Source organism: Aplidium turbinatum, chromosome 9 (genome assembly GCF_918807975.1).
Source record: "Aplidium turbinatum chromosome 9, kaAplTurb1.1, whole genome shotgun sequence".
NCBI lineage: Eukaryota > Metazoa > Chordata > Ascidiacea > Aplousobranchia > Polyclinidae > Aplidium > Aplidium turbinatum.
Window position 1 is genome coordinate 16993560 of NC_137480.1, and position 18515 is coordinate 17012074.

The window sequence follows — 18515 nt, forward strand, 5'->3', positions numbered from 1 at the left end:
AACTAACTACTGTGCGTTATTTGAATGTTGTTTTTATTTGTATGTGTATGCTAACCCCAGACAACGCAGCATTAAAAATATTCTTTACGTTGGTTCGACTGCAACGCTTACACCAGAAAACCATTCCGTTACAACACTTAGAGTTGTAGGCTATACTAGGGTTACCATATTTGAAAAAGCAAAGTTCCGGACAGTGCATGACTATTTTCATAAGACCATATATATGCGCTACCGAAATGCTAAAGCTGCAAAAGTTGTACGATACTCATGCTAAAGCGCCAGCTACCGAAATGAAAAGTATTGTCTTCTGTCACGCGCAGAATTTCACACCAGGCAGGGTAAGCACTCTCTAAAGATAGCTACGGACCGTCACTGAAAAAAATATCAACTTCAGAGTGAAAAATAATAATGAGAATTAGGTTATGCCGAAAAAGGAAGAACAGCAATTACATGCTTAAAACAAATTAATTACACGCTTGTAGGTCAAGTCACTACAAATTTACTCTTCTGACCATGCATATTTTTCTGAAGATCTAATTCTCTTCAATAGGGCCTTGTGTGATTTCAAAAATGAGAAAAATTCACTACAGCACATATCTTTGAAATTATATTGAAGTCAATATGGCTTTCATAGTGGCAAAGCTCAACTTGTTTCTTTCTTTAATCCACTGACTTTCTCTACTCTCTCTACATTGGCATTGTGGGATGTAACAGCAAAGAAAAACTATACAATCTTTAAAATTTCTGAGTGGCATGTGATGTTCGTAGACTGATCGAAATATTTGCACCATTTCTTATGCGTTGGCAATTTAATAAATTCTTTGTCCTGTAGGTAACTTTCCACAAACTGCTTCAAGTTACAGATTTGGTCAAAGCACTTTGTATCGTCAACATCAACTCCTTTGCCAATCAGATATCCTAGGCAAGGCTCTACATCCTTCCAACTTATTATCTCGTTCAAGGTCATTCATTTGAAACAAGCAAACTCTTCCATTGGTTTCATCCATTTGCACAGGTACTCCAAGCATCTCTCATAGAGGTTTGCAACTTCGGAAAGAAAATTGTTACATTCATCTTCATATCACTCTTCTCTTTTTTCAACTAAAAGCCTTTTAACTTTCGAGGACATAAAGTTTTCATTCTTCTTTTCCTCAAGCACCTTATGAACCAGCTCCAAATTTTCTAGCACTTCTGCAACGGAATTGTTTTCTCTCTCAACTCCTTGAATACGTCCATGAAACGCGGACATTAGTGAGTGCATATGCCAAAGGTATAATTCGCTCATTTCATTCTCAAAGAACTGTTTAATAACTATTGGTGGATGTTCTTGTGACAAAAAGTAGGACTTCAGGGGTGAAAACATTTCTAACAATCTTGAAATTCCAGGAAACAAGGAGAGCCAGCGAGTCTTGCTATGAGAGAGAAGTCTCTTTGTACTCAAAATTTGCAAATTCATAGTATTCTTTCAGTTGTACAACCTCGTAGTATAAAAAATGGACATGGTACGAAATAACAATGTTCTGGATTGGCAGTGTGCACAGTACGATTGCAGATGCAGTAAAATGAGCTGGCTGAGCGAATTTTCTAGAAAAGAAAAGATACCGGTACCAACAAAGATAACGTCCAAGGCATTAATATCAAAGTAGTAACGTGTTAGACACCCCTAATTTAAAGGATCATTCCTGCAATTTTAATTCCCCCCAAACGCCCATCATAAAATTCCGGACATTTGAGCATTTTTTAAAATTCCTCCCGGACGCAAAATTTAACCCTAAATTCCGGACATGTCCGGAATTTTCCGGACGGTATGGCAACCCTAGGCTATACTTCAGCCTGTGACGAACACACGGAGGAGTCTCGAACAATGTTTCAGTCGTCCACACTTATCATGTAGTTCGTGCAAAGATAACCTGTTGTCATTTTTAGTGCCAGACCTAATATTTTTTAATCAGTAGGCCTATATACTTTTCCATTGCGTATTTGAAGTTATGTTTTTCAATGCAAAAAAAAATATTAGAGGTAGCCTGCTGTAGTTTAGTACCGTAGTTTCATATTTGAATAACCGCAGTGGAGTACGCAAAAGTGTTTTTTGTCAAAACCCCTCCTGTTCAGCTTAAAATTTTAATATTTTATTGCTTATTATGCCTTTAGCTTTAGGCATAGCCTACCGATAATATAAAGATCTTTCATTTGTCTGTCACCGCAACGAAGGCCTAATTATGATTCTTGTCTACAGTATTGATTATTGAGGTTGGGCAACAAGTGTTTTGTAGTGATATGATTTTAAAATGCTGGGCTGTAATGAAACAAAATGTGCTAAGGATACCTAGATAGATTGGTTGGTACAATGGTACAGTATATCAAGCTTGATTGGTTGGTTTTGAATCTTTATCATCTGATTGGCAAGTGACAAGCCTTTGATAGGCAGGCTGTGGAGTTGTGCGAAAAATATAGCTGCGACTCTGACTCCTCGATTTATAACTGGCCGACTCTGACTCTTCGGTTTATTAACTAGACGATTCCGGACACGCCAACATTCCTTCGCAGTTCTTCATACTTGTAGAGGCATTTGACGCAAGGCAGGTTAACGAGATTGACAGAGTGAATCAAGTTTTCGTGTTGTTTGTGGATTAGCTTATTCCATTCACTAGTTACCGCTAAATGGAGAGTAGTCCCTGTTCCAGACAATTGTTCACTAAATCAAACGTCATGTAAAACCGTTCAGGTCTACTGTATTACGTAATGGAATATTTCTAAAAAATGAGCAGATTTCACTATCGATTGCAAGACCTGTAAAACATTGCAGCTGCAGCATAACATTACATCATCGTTAAATCTTTAATTACTTGAACAGGTGTAAGCCTAGACTTACCATAATTTCTTGGGCATAATCCGGGACAAACTCAAAACTATGAATGAAATAAGTGGACGAAAGGCCGAAGGCCTGAGCTTGGCAAATTTTTATTCCATGTTTATATTTATAAGCTTTAGCCTAATATTGCATAATAAAGTATTCTACTTAGATTGAATAAAAATTTTTATTACTTTATTTAAAGGAAAATACATGTTAATTTAAGCAACACTAAGTCACAAATCAGACATTTATAAGAAAAAAAAGAACAAACACTGAGAACAAAGAAATAACAGGTAGACACTTTTACGTATTGCACTGCCCGAAAAGGTAACCGCAACCATGCGTGACATACGACATCGCTGACGTTGGTAGCGCTATCATGCGTGACATGACTCAACACGTGATTAACTGGTCGTCTTTATCGAAAGATGTTGATACAAAGAAATTTAACTGCATGCATCGCCACAACCAACGTTGCCTAATGGTTAGGGCAGAGGAGTAATAATTTCGATTGCATGGGTTCGATTCCCACCCTCTGCTAATACTATTTTTTCTTCTTCAACTGAACTGAGTGCAAGAAGAATCGTAGTGACTGCAAACAATGGAGTTTATGAGAAAAGTTGTGACTAAAACACCAGTAATGTCATATACGATACGCATGGTTGCGGTTGCCTCTTCGGGCAGTGCAATACGTAAAAGTGCCTACCGAAATAACACTAACAGTAACTCACAAATCAAACATTTATAGGGGGATGAATTCAGAAACGATTAGCTTCATTGAAGTCAATAGAATAATGACGCAATAAACGTCACTCATTATTCCCTAACTAAAGGATTTCTCAAGCTATGCGCGATAGTTTACTCAACCTAATAAGCTAAAAAAATTAAGATAATAAAATAAGCCTCGAGTTAAAGCAAAGTTATGCCTTTTGGGACGGAATTATTTCATAATTTTGCATCAGATTGGAGTTAATTTTGAAAATTTCACTAAAGTAAAATTCCGGGACATTTTGCTAACCGGGACAGACGTTTAAACCGGGACTGTCCCGGCCAAACCGGGACGTATGGTAGGTCTGTAAGCCAAACTTGAACAGCTGCTTGAATTGCTTATCATTATTACGTCACAGTAGCTGCCTACGTGCGCTTGAAATATTGCAATCTATTCTCGTCATTCTTAAAATGGTTGCTTGAAGGTTGGTTGCATATTTAACTGTTTTGCTTAGTGCTTGCCAGCTGGACGAAATTTCCGTCTTTATCCAAGTAATTTGCATTGTAGTGACAAGTTTAGTGGTGTATCGCGTTGCACCCCAATTTCGACAGCCTTGGGCTATTTTTTACAGAAATACACTTTTTGAATAGACGTTTTCAAAAGAGTGTTTCTTTCGGTCATTGCATACAGACGAACGGATCCGAGAATCTTATGTTACAATTTTCCCACGAAGAGATTATGGTTTACCGTTGTGACCAGTCCTTGAAATGTGTTGCAACTTGCGCACACCCCAAGAGCAGAATCAGCGTCGCTTGATCTTGAAGTTTCTTTGCGTACAAAGTTGGGCGTTCAACCATAGATGATAGGCCTACCACTGAGCTAACGGGCGGACTTTTACTGTTGGCCTATGTCCAATGAGCAGGCCTGGATCAGGGGCGCCGGAACGATTTTTGACTGGGGGGGCAAGATTACAAAAAAAGGGCACTTTTGTTTACTAAAAGGCCAATTTTTTTCAAGTTTTAAGATAAGATATAGCCTAGCGATAATGCTAATCTATCAGCTCACTATGTATTGAGTAATGATAGCCTACAAGTGTTCGGTATACAAAGAAGGGCATCATGCTATGTTATAATGATATAACCTACTGTCAAGCCTTAAAGCAGCCTGCGGCCATGGCCGCTAAGTAGTGCTTGAATGACCGCCGGTGCTACCTCCTCAATCGGCCAAGTTTGGCCGCCGGTCTCTTCTAGCCAATTATTTAATTTTGCAATAGAATGATCGTGGATTAACTGTCGAAAATAAATTATGTAGTATCAAAGAGTGACGCAAAATTAGGTCAGCGCGTCATAATCGCCACTGTTGCATTGTGCGGGGAATGTTTGTTATTGATGGAATATATCCATCTGCGATCACCAGCGCTGTAGACTAAGTCCTGTTTGTAATGCCCGACGTTTATTTTAACAAAGTCTTAATCCAAAGTGCTAATTTACATCGGCTGGCAATATTGTCATTTTTATGTCGATTCGATGTTGTCGGACATTGAATCGTTGTTAAAAAGGAGAACTAGGTTAGTTGACATCCGAGGGGAAAACATTTTTTGATCATATTTTGCAAAAATCATGCTTCTTTCAGTAATGTCCTTTACATCATTGAAATACTTATTTTATTACCTTGCCGTCATCGTCAACACATGTCGAACGTTGTTTTTCGTTGCTAAAAAGAATTCTAGGGGAGTGGCGAACTTCTTTAAAATCAGCCACATTAGAGACACTCGTGCGAGTGTCGCTAGATGGTCCCGCAGTACTGGATTACAATCTCGATAAAGCAGTTTAGTTAAGCAGATAACTTTAGATTTCTCGTAAAATACTTCATTTGGTGACACAAGCATGAAAATTGGCACATATGTACCTTAGATCATGTAGATTTCAAAAGTTTAATTAACCAAACGAAAATTCAAAATGGCGGCCCGTGACGTCAAAATTCAAAATGGCCGCCGGTCCTGGACTGACGTAGGAAAGTTGTTTTATGAGAGCAATTTAGGTGTTTTTCATCTCTTACTATCTTGAAAATGTTTTTGTGACATTTTTAGGCAGTTTTATGGTTTCAGATTGTACCTCTCATTAAAAATCTTCACAAAAACGGGGAAAAAAACGTTTTTTAGTGTTTTTAGCGAAAAAAGGGTGGTCATATGTTGCTTAAAAAATGATAGCCTCAGGAAAATCCCTCGTTACTGTTCACCCTCAAATTCAGTGTATTTAAAAAGAGACAGAAGTAGGAGTCCAACTCGAAAGTCACCAGAGTAAATTTTTCGAGCAAACAGAGGTGGTATAGCCTATTTGTAGTAAAATCTGATTGTAGTAAAATCTAAAATCTGATAACTTATTGCGTAGATCAATGTTAGACTGTCATTCCAGCTTTAATGGAAACTTTGATGCTGAGTACATGGAATCATGTGTACAGCCTGAGGTTGCACAATTTGTATCCAGTATTTCACATGGAGCAGGCATCAAGTCACATATGGAAAATGGGATATCAAAAGCCGATGTTGCTATAGCACAGCTCATACAATTTAACTGTTTTTCAACTTACAATGCAGATGCAATGTACCACAGACATACAAAGAACAGAGTGCCTGCCTTTCCTGTTTTCCTCGAATGTCAATGGTATTCTAAAACACGAAAGAGACAACTTATTGATACACTCTTTGAGAATGGACTCAGTATCAGCTATGACAGAGTTTTAGAGATCTCAACCCAACTCGGAGAAGCAACAGTCAACAGATTTGTAAAGATAGGTGTTGTTTGTCCTCCAAAGCTCAAGTTTGATACTTTTACTGTGTCGGCTGTTGACAACATTGACCATAATCCTTCGGCGACAACAGCAACAAGCTCATTCCACGGAACAAGTATTTCACATTTTCAAAGCCAGATTGGTGGAATATCACAGAACAAACTAGAAGTTATCCGAGGTGTAAAGAAGATACCAGATTTGCTTGACTCGTACATGGTTGTCAAACCTGCATTTTTCGCTAAACAACCACTTCTACATGCGTATGACATACAGAAAATACCTAGGCCATCTTTATTCCTGATTGACAGACAGTTCAACTGGCTAGACCACGTACTTCTCAATGAAGAATACTGTATGATGACAAGGTGCAAGCAACGTGGTCCGCATTCAATGCCTCACAGATACAAAATCACATATTCGACGTCAGCGTTTCGTGCATTTCACCACTTTTGAGAGATAAAGCAGACAGTGTGTCTACAATAAAGCATGTTATGGATCAAGTCCAGCAAACTATGTCGTATCTTAATCCGTCTCAAACACCAGTCATTACAGCTGACCAACCTCTTTTTACACTATCTAAACAAGTGCAATGGTATTAGCCTGATGAATACGGCAACTTGGTCATCATCATGGGTGGTCTTCACATTGAAATGGCTGCATTAAAACTATTAGGTACATTTCTGAAAAGTAGTGGCTGGACAACTGCTCTTGAAGAAGCCAAGGTAGCATCATCAGGTACAGCAGAATCTTTCATTTCTGCATTCAATGTAGCAAAGACTAGACGTATCTACCAGGTCACAGCGTGTAGTTTGTATGCATTGATGCGTTCTGCGAAAGAAGTGGAGACACCAGGCTGGATTTACAATGAGGTGGAATTCAAAAATGGTGCGCCAGGAAAGCGGGTGACTTTCCAATGTTCAACTACTGGTACACTGCATTCAATCTGGAACTCTCATTGCTGGCTTTTGTGGGCACTCTCCGGGAAAGAAATTTTCCAGGATACAAGGAGGCTCTGGCAATACTCCTTCCAAAATTCTTTAGTGGTAACAGAACTCACTACTCAAGGTGGCTGACCATACACCTACTTGACATGTTGTCATTAAAAGATAAATTTCCTGATGTTTATGAGCAGTTCATGAAAGGGAAGTTTGTGATTCAGAAGACCAACAGAGAATATTCTGCGATTGCTATTGACCAAGCCCATGAACAGAATAATGCTATTATGAAAGGAGATGGAGGAATAGTTCAGAACACGAATCAGCCTTGCTACGATGGACGGTAGCAGGCCCTGAAGTCCGTAGAATTATACAGGAATAGGAATGTGTTTCTAAAAGTCGAGAGAAAGTATCCCTAAATCATCATGAAGCAACACCATCAGCACAGAAAGCATTTCTCAAAGACGTCATTTCTCTCACCCGAACCATTGAAGAGATGAGCAATCCCTATATTGAGGAGTCAACTTCAGATCTGCTTACTTTTAATGCGAAAAATGTCATGGAGCAAAAGGTAACAGATATGCTAAAAGACTATGATACAAAAGGTAAAAATCAGTTGGAAAAATTCACATCAGAATTAGACAAATTCTACTCACCATTGCTCGGAATAAATTCACACTGTTTAACTCAAAAAAGACAACACGAAAAGGGAATCAGAGCACAATGAAGGGTGACTACGGCCTTTTTTTAAAGCTCTTTATTTTATGCCAGATCCGACAAGTTGATCTGCCTGAATTTTTTAGCCATAAAAACCAACGATTCCCAGTAGCTTTAAGTTCAGGAGGTGATCTTTACCAAACACAGAAAGCAGATTTAATGGGTTGCCTAGAGAATGTGGTACCTGCACAACCTGCTTTACTGGACGATGTAGACATGATGGTGATAGATGGAGCATGTTTAGTACGCTCTACTACACCAAAACATCATACGTTTGGTGAATATGCCCAGAAGGACTTCGTGGAGAAAATTAAGCCAAATGCCAGAAAGCACAAATGAACGGATGTTGTGTTTGACACTTACAAGGACGGAAGCATCAAATCTCATGCTCGTATAAAGAAGGGTAATAGTAGCAGGCGGAGAGTTACTCGAGATGGGAGAGTCCCAAAGAACTGGCCAAACTTTTTGCAAAATACAGACAATAAAAAAGAACTTTATCCATTCTTAGCTGATTCCATCCAAGAATTCATGCCACCGGATGATATCGTTTACGCTTCCAAGAATGAAAAAGCTGTTACTAATAATGACAATCCCGCTTTAGTTAATTTGAGCTCAAACCAAGAAGAAGCCGATACCAAAATGTTTGTTCATCTTCATCATGGTCTCAAGTATGAAACTATACAAAAAGCAGCCATCCTGGCTAATGACATTGATGTGGTCGTTATTGGAACTGACTTGTTTGAAAACTTGAGCAAGAATGAACTTCACAAACTCTGGATATCTTTCGGGAGAGGAAACAAAAGAAGATGGATTCCTATTCATCAGATATTTTCTGTCCTGGGTTCACAGAAATGCAAAGGGCTGTTGTTCTTTCATGCCTTTAGTGGCTGTGACTCTTGTTCAGGCATGAAAGGAAAGGGGAAGAAGTCGTTCTTTGCAACGTGGTCAGTGTATCCAGATGTGACGCCAACATTTCAGAAGCTCAGTCAGTGTCCAGAGGAAATAAATGCAGAAGATTTTGCGATCATTCAAAAATTCACGGTATATCTTTATGATAAAAGTAGCACTGTTGATAAGGTAGACACTGCAAGAATGACTTTGTTTACACTTAAAAATAAACAATATAATAATATTCCACCAACAGAAGATGCGCTGAAATTGCATGTTCTTCGGGCAGCATATCAGGTCGGACACATTTGGGGACGAGCTCTTGAAAAGAGTCCAGAATTGCCATCTCCAAGTAACTGGGGGTGGAAATCTGGAGATGGGGGAACATGGGACATTATGTGGACAAGAAAAGGCCCCGTAGCCGAAGCATGTAAAGAACTAAAACGATGCAATTGTAAAAAAGAATGCAAAAGCTGTAAATGTAAAAATGCAAATTTACCATGCACTTCACTATGTTCCTGTCCTTGTGACCATGAATAGATAATATTATTTACATGTTAATCATTGTCATGAGCATGATTTACGTACTCAGTAGTAATAACTGATAACAGAAATGTTGGCTGTACATGAATTGTCTTTTTAAGAAAGTATTTTAAGTCTGTTTGGGTGGAAGTATCAAAGTTTAGCCTTCAGACTATTCTGCACACCTGACTGTCAAATTTGTGAAACCCTTTCTCTGTCCATAGTACGTTACACACTTGTTTTTGTTGAATACCATCTTAAATCATTCATACTGTCTTAAAAGTAACATTTTCAAGGTAGTAAGAAATGAGACACATCTACATTGCTTTCATAAAGCAACTTTCCTACGTCAGTCCAGGACCGGAATGGCGGCCATTTTGAATTTTGACGTCACGGGCCGCCATTTTGAATTTTTGTTTGGTTAATTAAACTTTTGAAATCTACATGGTCCAAAGTACGTGTTGTTACGGCCAATCTCTGTACAAATCAAACGTCATATAAAACCGTTCAAGTCTACTGAATATTACGTCATGGAAGTTGCTAGAAAATGTGCCAAAATTGCACCATCGTTCATAGACTTGTGTCAAACTTGTTTGGACTTGTTTGGGCCTGTTTAAACAGGAAATATTACATCAGCTTTAAACACCTGTTGGAATGACTTCATAATTGTCTTTCATTTATTGCGTCACAGTTACTTTCTACGTGAATTTGAGATATTGATATCTATTCTGGTCATTCGTAAAATGATTGTTTGAAAGTTGGCCGCACATTTAACTGTTGGCTTAGTGCTTGCTAGCTGGACAAAGGTTCCGTCTTTTATCCAAGTAATCTGTTCTGTAGTGACAGTTTTCAGTGGTGTACGCGTTGCACCCCCTCGTTTTTGGTAGCCGTGGGCTAATTTTTACAGAAATACACTGTTTGAAAAGAAGTTCAAGTGTGTGTTTCTTCGGTCATTATATGCAGACGAAAGGATCCGGGAACTTTAAGTTACAATTTTCCCACGAAGAAATTATGGTTTACCGCTGTGACCATAAAAAATAAAAGACGAAGTTAGTTAGTTGGTAGGCCAAGAAGCACTTAGAAGCAAAGAAATAATAAAAGAAGATCTTGTTGGTTGGTAGTCTAAAGAAGCAAAGAAAATTAAAGACATTTCTTCTCAGTTTGGTACAGAAAAAAAATAACTTTGACATTCATTGGCAAGAAAGAAGATTAAAGGCAATCCATCTGTGCTTGAAGATTCAAGTGGAAGAATCCAAGCAAGTTTTGTGGACGTTTGGACTTCACATACTCGTACAGCTACGGTATCGTGCATTTAAATTCTTTTTTGTATTTTTACGGTCTTTGCAGTTAAGTTTTTTATAACTACTGTAATTTTGTGTGTTTGTGTAACTTAATTTTTTAATTGTTAAATTTAGCCCTAACATTTAATATGTCTACACTCGGTGGTGACAGGGACTCGACCGCCGTCGACTCGACTGAGTTTAAGCCTGATGATGTTCTTTGCGGTCGGGCAGGCCATTCTGGGGAGGGACCCATTAACGATGAGGCTAAGTCAGTTCGAGAGGCCCGGCATCTTAGACGGGATATTTTGACTCAAATTGGGAAACTTTCTGTAGCCCTAGGTTCTTTGAGTGATAAGCAGGAACTGTTAATTTTTAGATCTAAGTTATCTACTTTAGAAGAGGAATTACGGCATTTCCATGCTCTTTTGAGTAAAATTGTTAACTCTGCAATCTTGGCAGAACTTCGTGATAGGGTAGATCCCGAATTTAACTCGTTAAAAAATAACTTCGAACAAAAAGAAAGTGAGTTCTCAGATAGGTTGGATGCTGACATACATCCTGAGGATAGCGCCTCAAATGTAAGCACTAGGATGTCTGAGAGCTCGTCACGGATAGTTGCACAAATTAACCTACAGTTAAGACGAGAGGAGCTCCAGATCCAAGCTGAGGCCGAAGCAAGAGCTGCTGAGGCCATCGCAAGAGCTGAAGCCATACGAGCTGAGGCTGCCGCGAGAGCTGAGGCCGACGCGAGAGCTGCTGAAGCCATACGAGCTGAGGCTGCCGCGAGAGCTGAGGCCGACGCGAGAGCTGCTGAGGCCGCACGAGCAGAGGCTGCCGCGAGAGCTGAGGCCGAAGCGAGAGCTGCTGAGGCCGCCGCGAGAGCCGAAGCTAGAGCTGCTGAGTTCGCACTCAAAGACGCTCAGTTGAGGGCCGAACAACGTAAAGAGGTAGTTTTAGCTGAATATCGTTCTGAGTTGGGCTCCCGGCGTAGTTCTAGGAAGGGCTCTTCTAGGCATTCCAGAAGTGAACATCAATCACAGTTTAATTTACCTAACCTTTTCCAGACGCCTGTTCAATCCGTAAGTGGACCTGTACAATCCACATGTTTTCCAGCTGTTTCAGGAGGTCTCGGGGCCGCGGCTAAGGGTCTTCCGAAGGCTGTAGAGCCAAGGCCTGCAAATTACAACCGAACTCCTCCCCCAGAGCGTACAGGTCACGGGGCCGCCATTAGCAGTAATGCTTTGCCCCCTTCACAGTTTTCAGCGCCGCTAGTTTTTGATCGCCCAGCTACACGTAATTTGGGTGGTTGTGAGAGGCGTATCGCGTCTCCTGATTTTAACGTGTGTGAGGATCGTGATCGGGCTGTGCATGTGACTGAGCCCACTCAGCCCCTTAAGGGATATAGCTTGTCTTCTCCCGCTAAATCGAGTTCTCAACAGCAGGATTGCTTTTTTGAATACCAAAATAGTAGGACGTTCTTCGATAAGGCGGCCTTGATTGGTTACGATGGTAATAATATGCCATTTGTCTTCTTTAAAAATCGTGTTATGGCCTTGATGGCAGCTTCGCCCTTTAAGGGAACTCGTTTGACTTTGTTGCAAGCAGCTTGTGTTAGAACAGCTGCACAAACGATTGCTAATTTGGTTTCTGACACTCCTGGCTTGTCAGAGGAAGACAGGATAGAAATGTCGTTAGCTCGCTTGTCCCAACGTTTTGGAGTTCGTGGAGGTCTTTTCGCAGAACCAGAAATTAGAAAGTATCGCTATGGTAGCAAATTGACTTCTATCTCTTCCAGTGATTTGAAAGAGTTTAAAGATGAATTGTCGCAGTGTTTGCTTTACGCGAAAGCTTATGGTCAGCGTGATAAATTAGAAGGACGTTTTGTTTTGGATTTGGCTAAGCGACTCCCGTTTGACGCTAAGCAGCGTTATCTTGACTTTTTAGGTGATCAGTATGGTAGCACTGAGGAACCTACTTTTCAGAGTTTGTTTGATTTTGTAGTACGGGAGGAAACGCGCAAGTCGACTGATTTTAGCATTATGCTAATGGGCGATTCTGGTGAGTCGCAGCATTTTAAAAAGTTTGGCAAAGGAAAATTGCCTTCATGTCCGGTTAGGCAGACGTCGGTAAAACCCCATGATAATGTGATTTCAGGGAGTTCGCAGTACTCGACTGCTGTTGGCGCACCGCGCGGCGGTGTGGCCAGACATAGTGACATACCGGCGTGTTTTTGTTGTTCGTCACGTGGTCAAGTTGAATATCATTTTTTGTCTAATTGTAAAGAATTTTTGCGCTTGACACCTAAACGTCGGAGAGATGTCATTGTGAAAGCTGGAAAATGCTTGAACTGTTTGCGCCAGCATATGGTTAGAGACTGTAATCATGCAAACAACTGTCGTAAGTGTGGACCTACCAACGATAGGAAACACTATTTTCTTCTGCATGATTTTTATGTGACGTCACGTGATTCTCTGGATTTGGTCGGTAAAGATGATGCTGGTGCCAGAGTTCCTGTGCGTAATGTTAAGATTGGAAATGTTAAAGCAGCCTTTAACCGCGTTACTGCTGCTCGTGTTTTGAATCCAATGACTGGCAAATCGAAGTTGGTGTATTGTCAGCATGATCCTGGTTCGCAGTTGACCTTTGTTTCGAGTGACTTGGTGTGCGAACTTGGTCTTAAACCGTATGATAAAGCGTCGTTTAAAATGGATACTCTGGCTGGTCAGAAACCTACTTGTGCTGACCTTGTTAAACTCAACATCCAGTCGTTAGAGACTGATGAACTGTTTTGTGATATAACCTCGGTGGTTAACCCAGCTTGGGCTGACGATGTTAAGACTTTACCACATAAGCAGGATTTAAGTAGTTTCCGTCATTTTCATGACGTGAATATGTTTCATTTGAATGATTGTAGTACTGTAGATGTACTGATTGGCAATGACAACGCTTATTTGATGTGGGCAAAAGAAGAACGTGTTGGTGAAAATCGCAGTGAACCGCATGCTTTACTCACTCCTCTCGGTTGGTTGGCTTGTGGTGGTAAGTCACCCTTAGTTGAAAGCGTTGCTAAAGTGTGCAGAGTGCAGACGTCTTCAGAGTCGGATGTCATCTCTGGCTTTCAGCGTAAAATTGAGTCTCGCGATATGGAAATAGCAGACCTGAATAAAGTCATTCAGGATTTGACTTTGCAAAATGAAACCTGTGAATTGTCTCGCAATGATATTTTGGCTAGAGAACTTGTCGAACCGAATATTGAGTTGAAAGATGGTCGATTTGAGATACCTGTTCCGTTGAAGGAAGATATTGATCTACCTAACAATTTTGTGTTGGCGTCAGATAGAGCTGCTGCTTTAAGAAAGAAAGCTTTAAAACAACCTGAACTTCGTGATTTCCTTACTGACACCATGAAAGATCTTAAATCAAATGGCTATATTGAGCGTACTGGTGAAGCAGGAAATGTCAAGGGATTTGAATGGTATTTACCATACTTTGTTACGTCACAATTAAAAAAGCGCATTGTTTACGATGGCAAGTCTGAATTTCGAGGAACTTGTGTTAATGATGTAATGTTTTCGGGTCCTGACTTGTTAAACCCTCTGGTAGATGTCTTGGCTAGATTTCGGCTTGGTAGATTTGGTCTCATGGCTGATGTGACTAAATGCTTCTTTCAAATAAAGTTACCTGAGTCGCAAAGGGATTTGTTTCGCATATTGTGGTTTGAAGATGATGACCTTGAAAGTGGAAAGATTGTACCATTTCGTTTTTGTGTACACCCTTGGGGAATAAAGAGTAGCCCGTATATCGCTTGCTTGGCTATAAAGAAAATGATCGAGCAGAATCCCAGCAGTGCTGGTGAATTGACTCTCTGCAATATTGCAAATAATATGTACATGGATGATTTTATATTTTCGGCTGATAGCTTAGAGGAAGCTCAGCAAATCACTCATGAATCAATTGCTTTGTTTGATAGCCGTGGGTTTAAACTTGTTAAGTGGAGTGCTAACAAGGAGTCTATGATTGTCTTGTCAAATTTGGATAATGAGATGCTTTCACCTTTGATTCGTGACATTGACTTTCAGACTGAAAATATGACTTTGCCATCAGCGAAGACATTGGGTTGTGTGTGGCAAACCGAGTCTGACGAGATGCGTATCGCATGTTCCTTAAAGCCCTTAGCTAAACACACGCGCCGAAGTATGCTCAGTCAGCTTGGACAAAATTTTGATCCGCTAGGCTTTGGAGCGCCATTTTTTCTAAAAGCACGCCTTATAGGCCTACTTCAGCAATTGGCGATAGACAAGTTTGATTGGGACACCGAGGTCCCTGATAGCTTTGTTAAAGAGTGGGAGTCGTGGCTTCGCTCTTTGGACCTGCTTAAGGATTTTTCGTTACCGAGATGGTATTTTGCAAACTCTGGTGTGTGCAGTCCTGATGATATTGTTTCATATCAATTGCATGGGTTTAGTGATGCTTCGAATCAAGCTTTCTCTTCTGTTGTTTACTTACGTAGACTGGTTAACGGAGTTCCGAGTGTGTCTTTCGTTCTGGGTAAATCTACCATTGTTGTAAAAAATCAGTTTTCTTGGCCGATAGCTAGGAAAGAGCTTGTTGCCGCTTTAAATACAGCAAGACTCGTGAAGCAGGCCTACGAGGCATTGAAGATGCCCGACTGCAGTAAGTATTTTTGGTGTGATTCTCGGACTGTGTTGCAGTGGGTTAAGAACCCTGATTTACGTTTGAATAAGTTTATTACGCGTCGAGTTGAGCATATTTTATTGTTGTCTGGAGCCCAGGATTGGCGTTTTTGCCCTACCGATATGAACCCAGCTGATGTTGGCACAAGGCCAAATCTTATTACAAAGAAAGAGTCTCGAGAGTTGTGGTTAAATGGTTCTAGTCTTCTCTATCAGTGTGAAGAAATTCCATCTGTAGAAAACCCCACTCCAGTACCTGTCCATAGCCTATATCTTCGTGACGAAGAGGGGTCGCTTGACGTTGGACAGGGTGGCCTTCACAGATTGATCGAGGCCGCACCTTCTTTGTATGTTATGAAAAAGAGAATTGCTTATTTGGTTGCTTTTGTTGAATTTTTGTGCTGTAAAACGAAAAAGCGTAGCTTTATGAAGCCAAAACTGGACGCCTCTTATCTTAATAGAGCCTTAGACTTAACTGTGAAGTTTGTTCAGAAAAGCGTGTATGGCGATGTGTTACATTTAATGACCAAACGATCGCCGGATGCACTTGAGGAAGTGATAAAGCGGGGTAGTGTTGGCGCTTCGCAACGTGAGAAGGAACGCTTGAAAGGATTGCGTTCACTTAAAAAGTACAGACCTTGTGTAGATGATGGTGGTGTAATCCGCATTGAAGGGCGCTTAAGTAATTCTCCCGAGATTTCTCTAGAAGCAAAGCATCCGATTGTTTTGCCTTCGAAGCACCCCTTCACTAGGCTTGTTGTACTGTCGCATCATAATCGAAATGCGCACTGTGGAGTACAGCACACTTTGTTGTCTACGCGACAGAAGTTTTGGATCGCTAATGGTAATGCTTCCGTGAAGAGGTATCTTAATGATTGTGGTGTATGTGCGATTGAGAAAGCTCGGCCTATAAGGCAGCTCATGTCTGATTTACCTTTGTCTCGCACAACTGCCCATAGGAAACCCTTTTTTGATTGCGGCTTGGACTATCTTGGACCATTGACCTTTGTTGAAGGTAGGAGTCACAAAAAAGCTTGGGGACTCTTATTCACATGTATGGCATCTCGCGCTATTCATGTTGAGCTGGTTACGTCATTGTCGCTGAGTGATTTTTTACTTGCCTTTACAAGGTTTACAGATTTACGTGGGCAGGTTAATGCTATCTATTCCGATAATGGAAGTACCTTTCAGGCAGCATCTAAGAAGTTACCCGAGTTGATAGAATCAGCTGAATTTCACAACGCCCTGAGACAGAGAGAGATAAACTGGGAATTTATACCTCCGTATGCTCCGGCGCAAGGTGGCGCCTGGGAGGCAATGGTTAAACAATTTAAAATTGCATTTTTTCACATTTTGGACTCTTCAATACGTAAGCCCAGTTTTATTGAACTGCTTACGTACACAGGTAGTGCCGTTCGGATCGTGAACGAACGCCCTTTGGTACCTTTGAGTGACGACCCTAGGGATTTTACTGTCATCACCCCTGCCTCACTTTTGACCCCATACTTAGACCCATACTGTGCTGTTGGGCAACCACATGATCGTGACCAATTAAGAAGGGATTATCGGTTCAATTTGTCACTTTCTCAGCAGTTTTGGAGTAAATGGATCGATTTTTACTTGCCAGGTCTTCAGGGCCGGAAAAAATGGCTAAAAATGGCCGAGAATTTGGAGCCTGGTCAACTTGTAGTGGTAGGTTCTCTCCAAGACATTGGTAAACGTGGGAAGTATCAACTTGGGAGGGTGCATGAGGTAGTTCCACAAATTAGGAAAGGGAAGCCTGTGGTTCGTAGAGCCAAAGTTGCCGTCTGCAACTATGATGAGAGTACGGGGAAAGTAAAAGTAGACTACGTGTTGAGGGATATTTCGTGCCTCGCCCCCGTAAAGAACACCTAAGTGTTAGGGTTTGAGCTTGGTTTTGTCTGCGGTGGCCGACCCTTGTCTGAGCCCGGAACAGTCGGTTATTAGCGCAACCATTGTATATAGCGTCATTTTAGCGTGTACCTATGGTACCAATTTCATGTATCGTGTATTATTTCGTATTGCTGTTCATTCTTTGCATGCCCTTTGTATTTGCGTATTAACTTAAACGTGAGTGATTCAAACAATTTGTGTATCATGTGTTTTTATTCATTGGCTCACGATTGTCCTTCAATTCTTTTTTAGTTATGCCATGTTAGACTGTCATAACTAGGGGCCGCTATGTTACGGCCAATCTCTGTACAAATCAAACGTCATATAAAACCGTTCAAGTCTACTGAATATTACGTCATGGAAGTTGCTAGAAAATGTGCCAAAATTGCACCATCGTTCATAGACTTGTGTCAAACTTGTTTGGACTTGTTTGGGCCTGTTTAAACAGGAAATATTACATCAGCTTTAAACACCTGTTGGAATGACTTCATAATTGTCTTTCATTTATTGCGTCACAGTTACTTTCTACGTGAATTTGAGATATTGATATCTATTCTGGTCATTCGTAAAATGATTGTTTGAAAGTTGGCCGCACATTTAACTGTTGGCTTAGTGCTTGCTAGCTGGACAAAGGTTCCGTCTTTTATCCAAGTAATCTGTTCTGTAGTGACAGTTTTCAGTGGTGTACGCGTTGCACCCCCTCGTTTTTGGTAGCCGTGGGCTAATTTTTACAGAAATACACTGTTTGAAAAGAAGTTCAAGTGTGTGTTTCTTCGGTCATTATATGCAGACGAAAGGATCCGGGAACTTTAAGTTACAATTTTCCCACGAAGAAATTATGGTTTACCGCTGTGACCACGTGTGTGCCAATTTTCATGCTTGTGTCACCAAATGAAGTATTCTCAGGGTTATCTACCTCACTATATTGCGTGGTGCAACGATTCTACTGTAGAACGTCGCCCAGACTTCAACAACGCTAAGTGATCATTTTAGCATTGTTGCAAGTTTAATTCTATTTACTTGTGCTTTCGTTATTTTTATTTTGTATTTTGGCCTCCAAGCACGCAGATTTGGCCGCCGAGAAGAAGCTTCCGGTAGGCCACAATGGCTGCCGAAAAAAAAAACGAGTTTTAAGGCCTGTAGGCTACTGTGTTGCAAAATTTTGTGCCGTAAATATTATTTTGAGGCAAAAATGAAAGATTAAGAAAT

At 40.6% G+C, this 18515-nt stretch overlaps 1 pseudogene; it reads right to left on the bottom strand.

Annotated features, from left to right (window-relative positions):
• The window catches only part of LOC145776957 (uncharacterized), an 868661-nt pseudogene that overhangs the window by 630056 nt on the left and 220090 nt on the right, over window positions 1-18515 (bottom strand).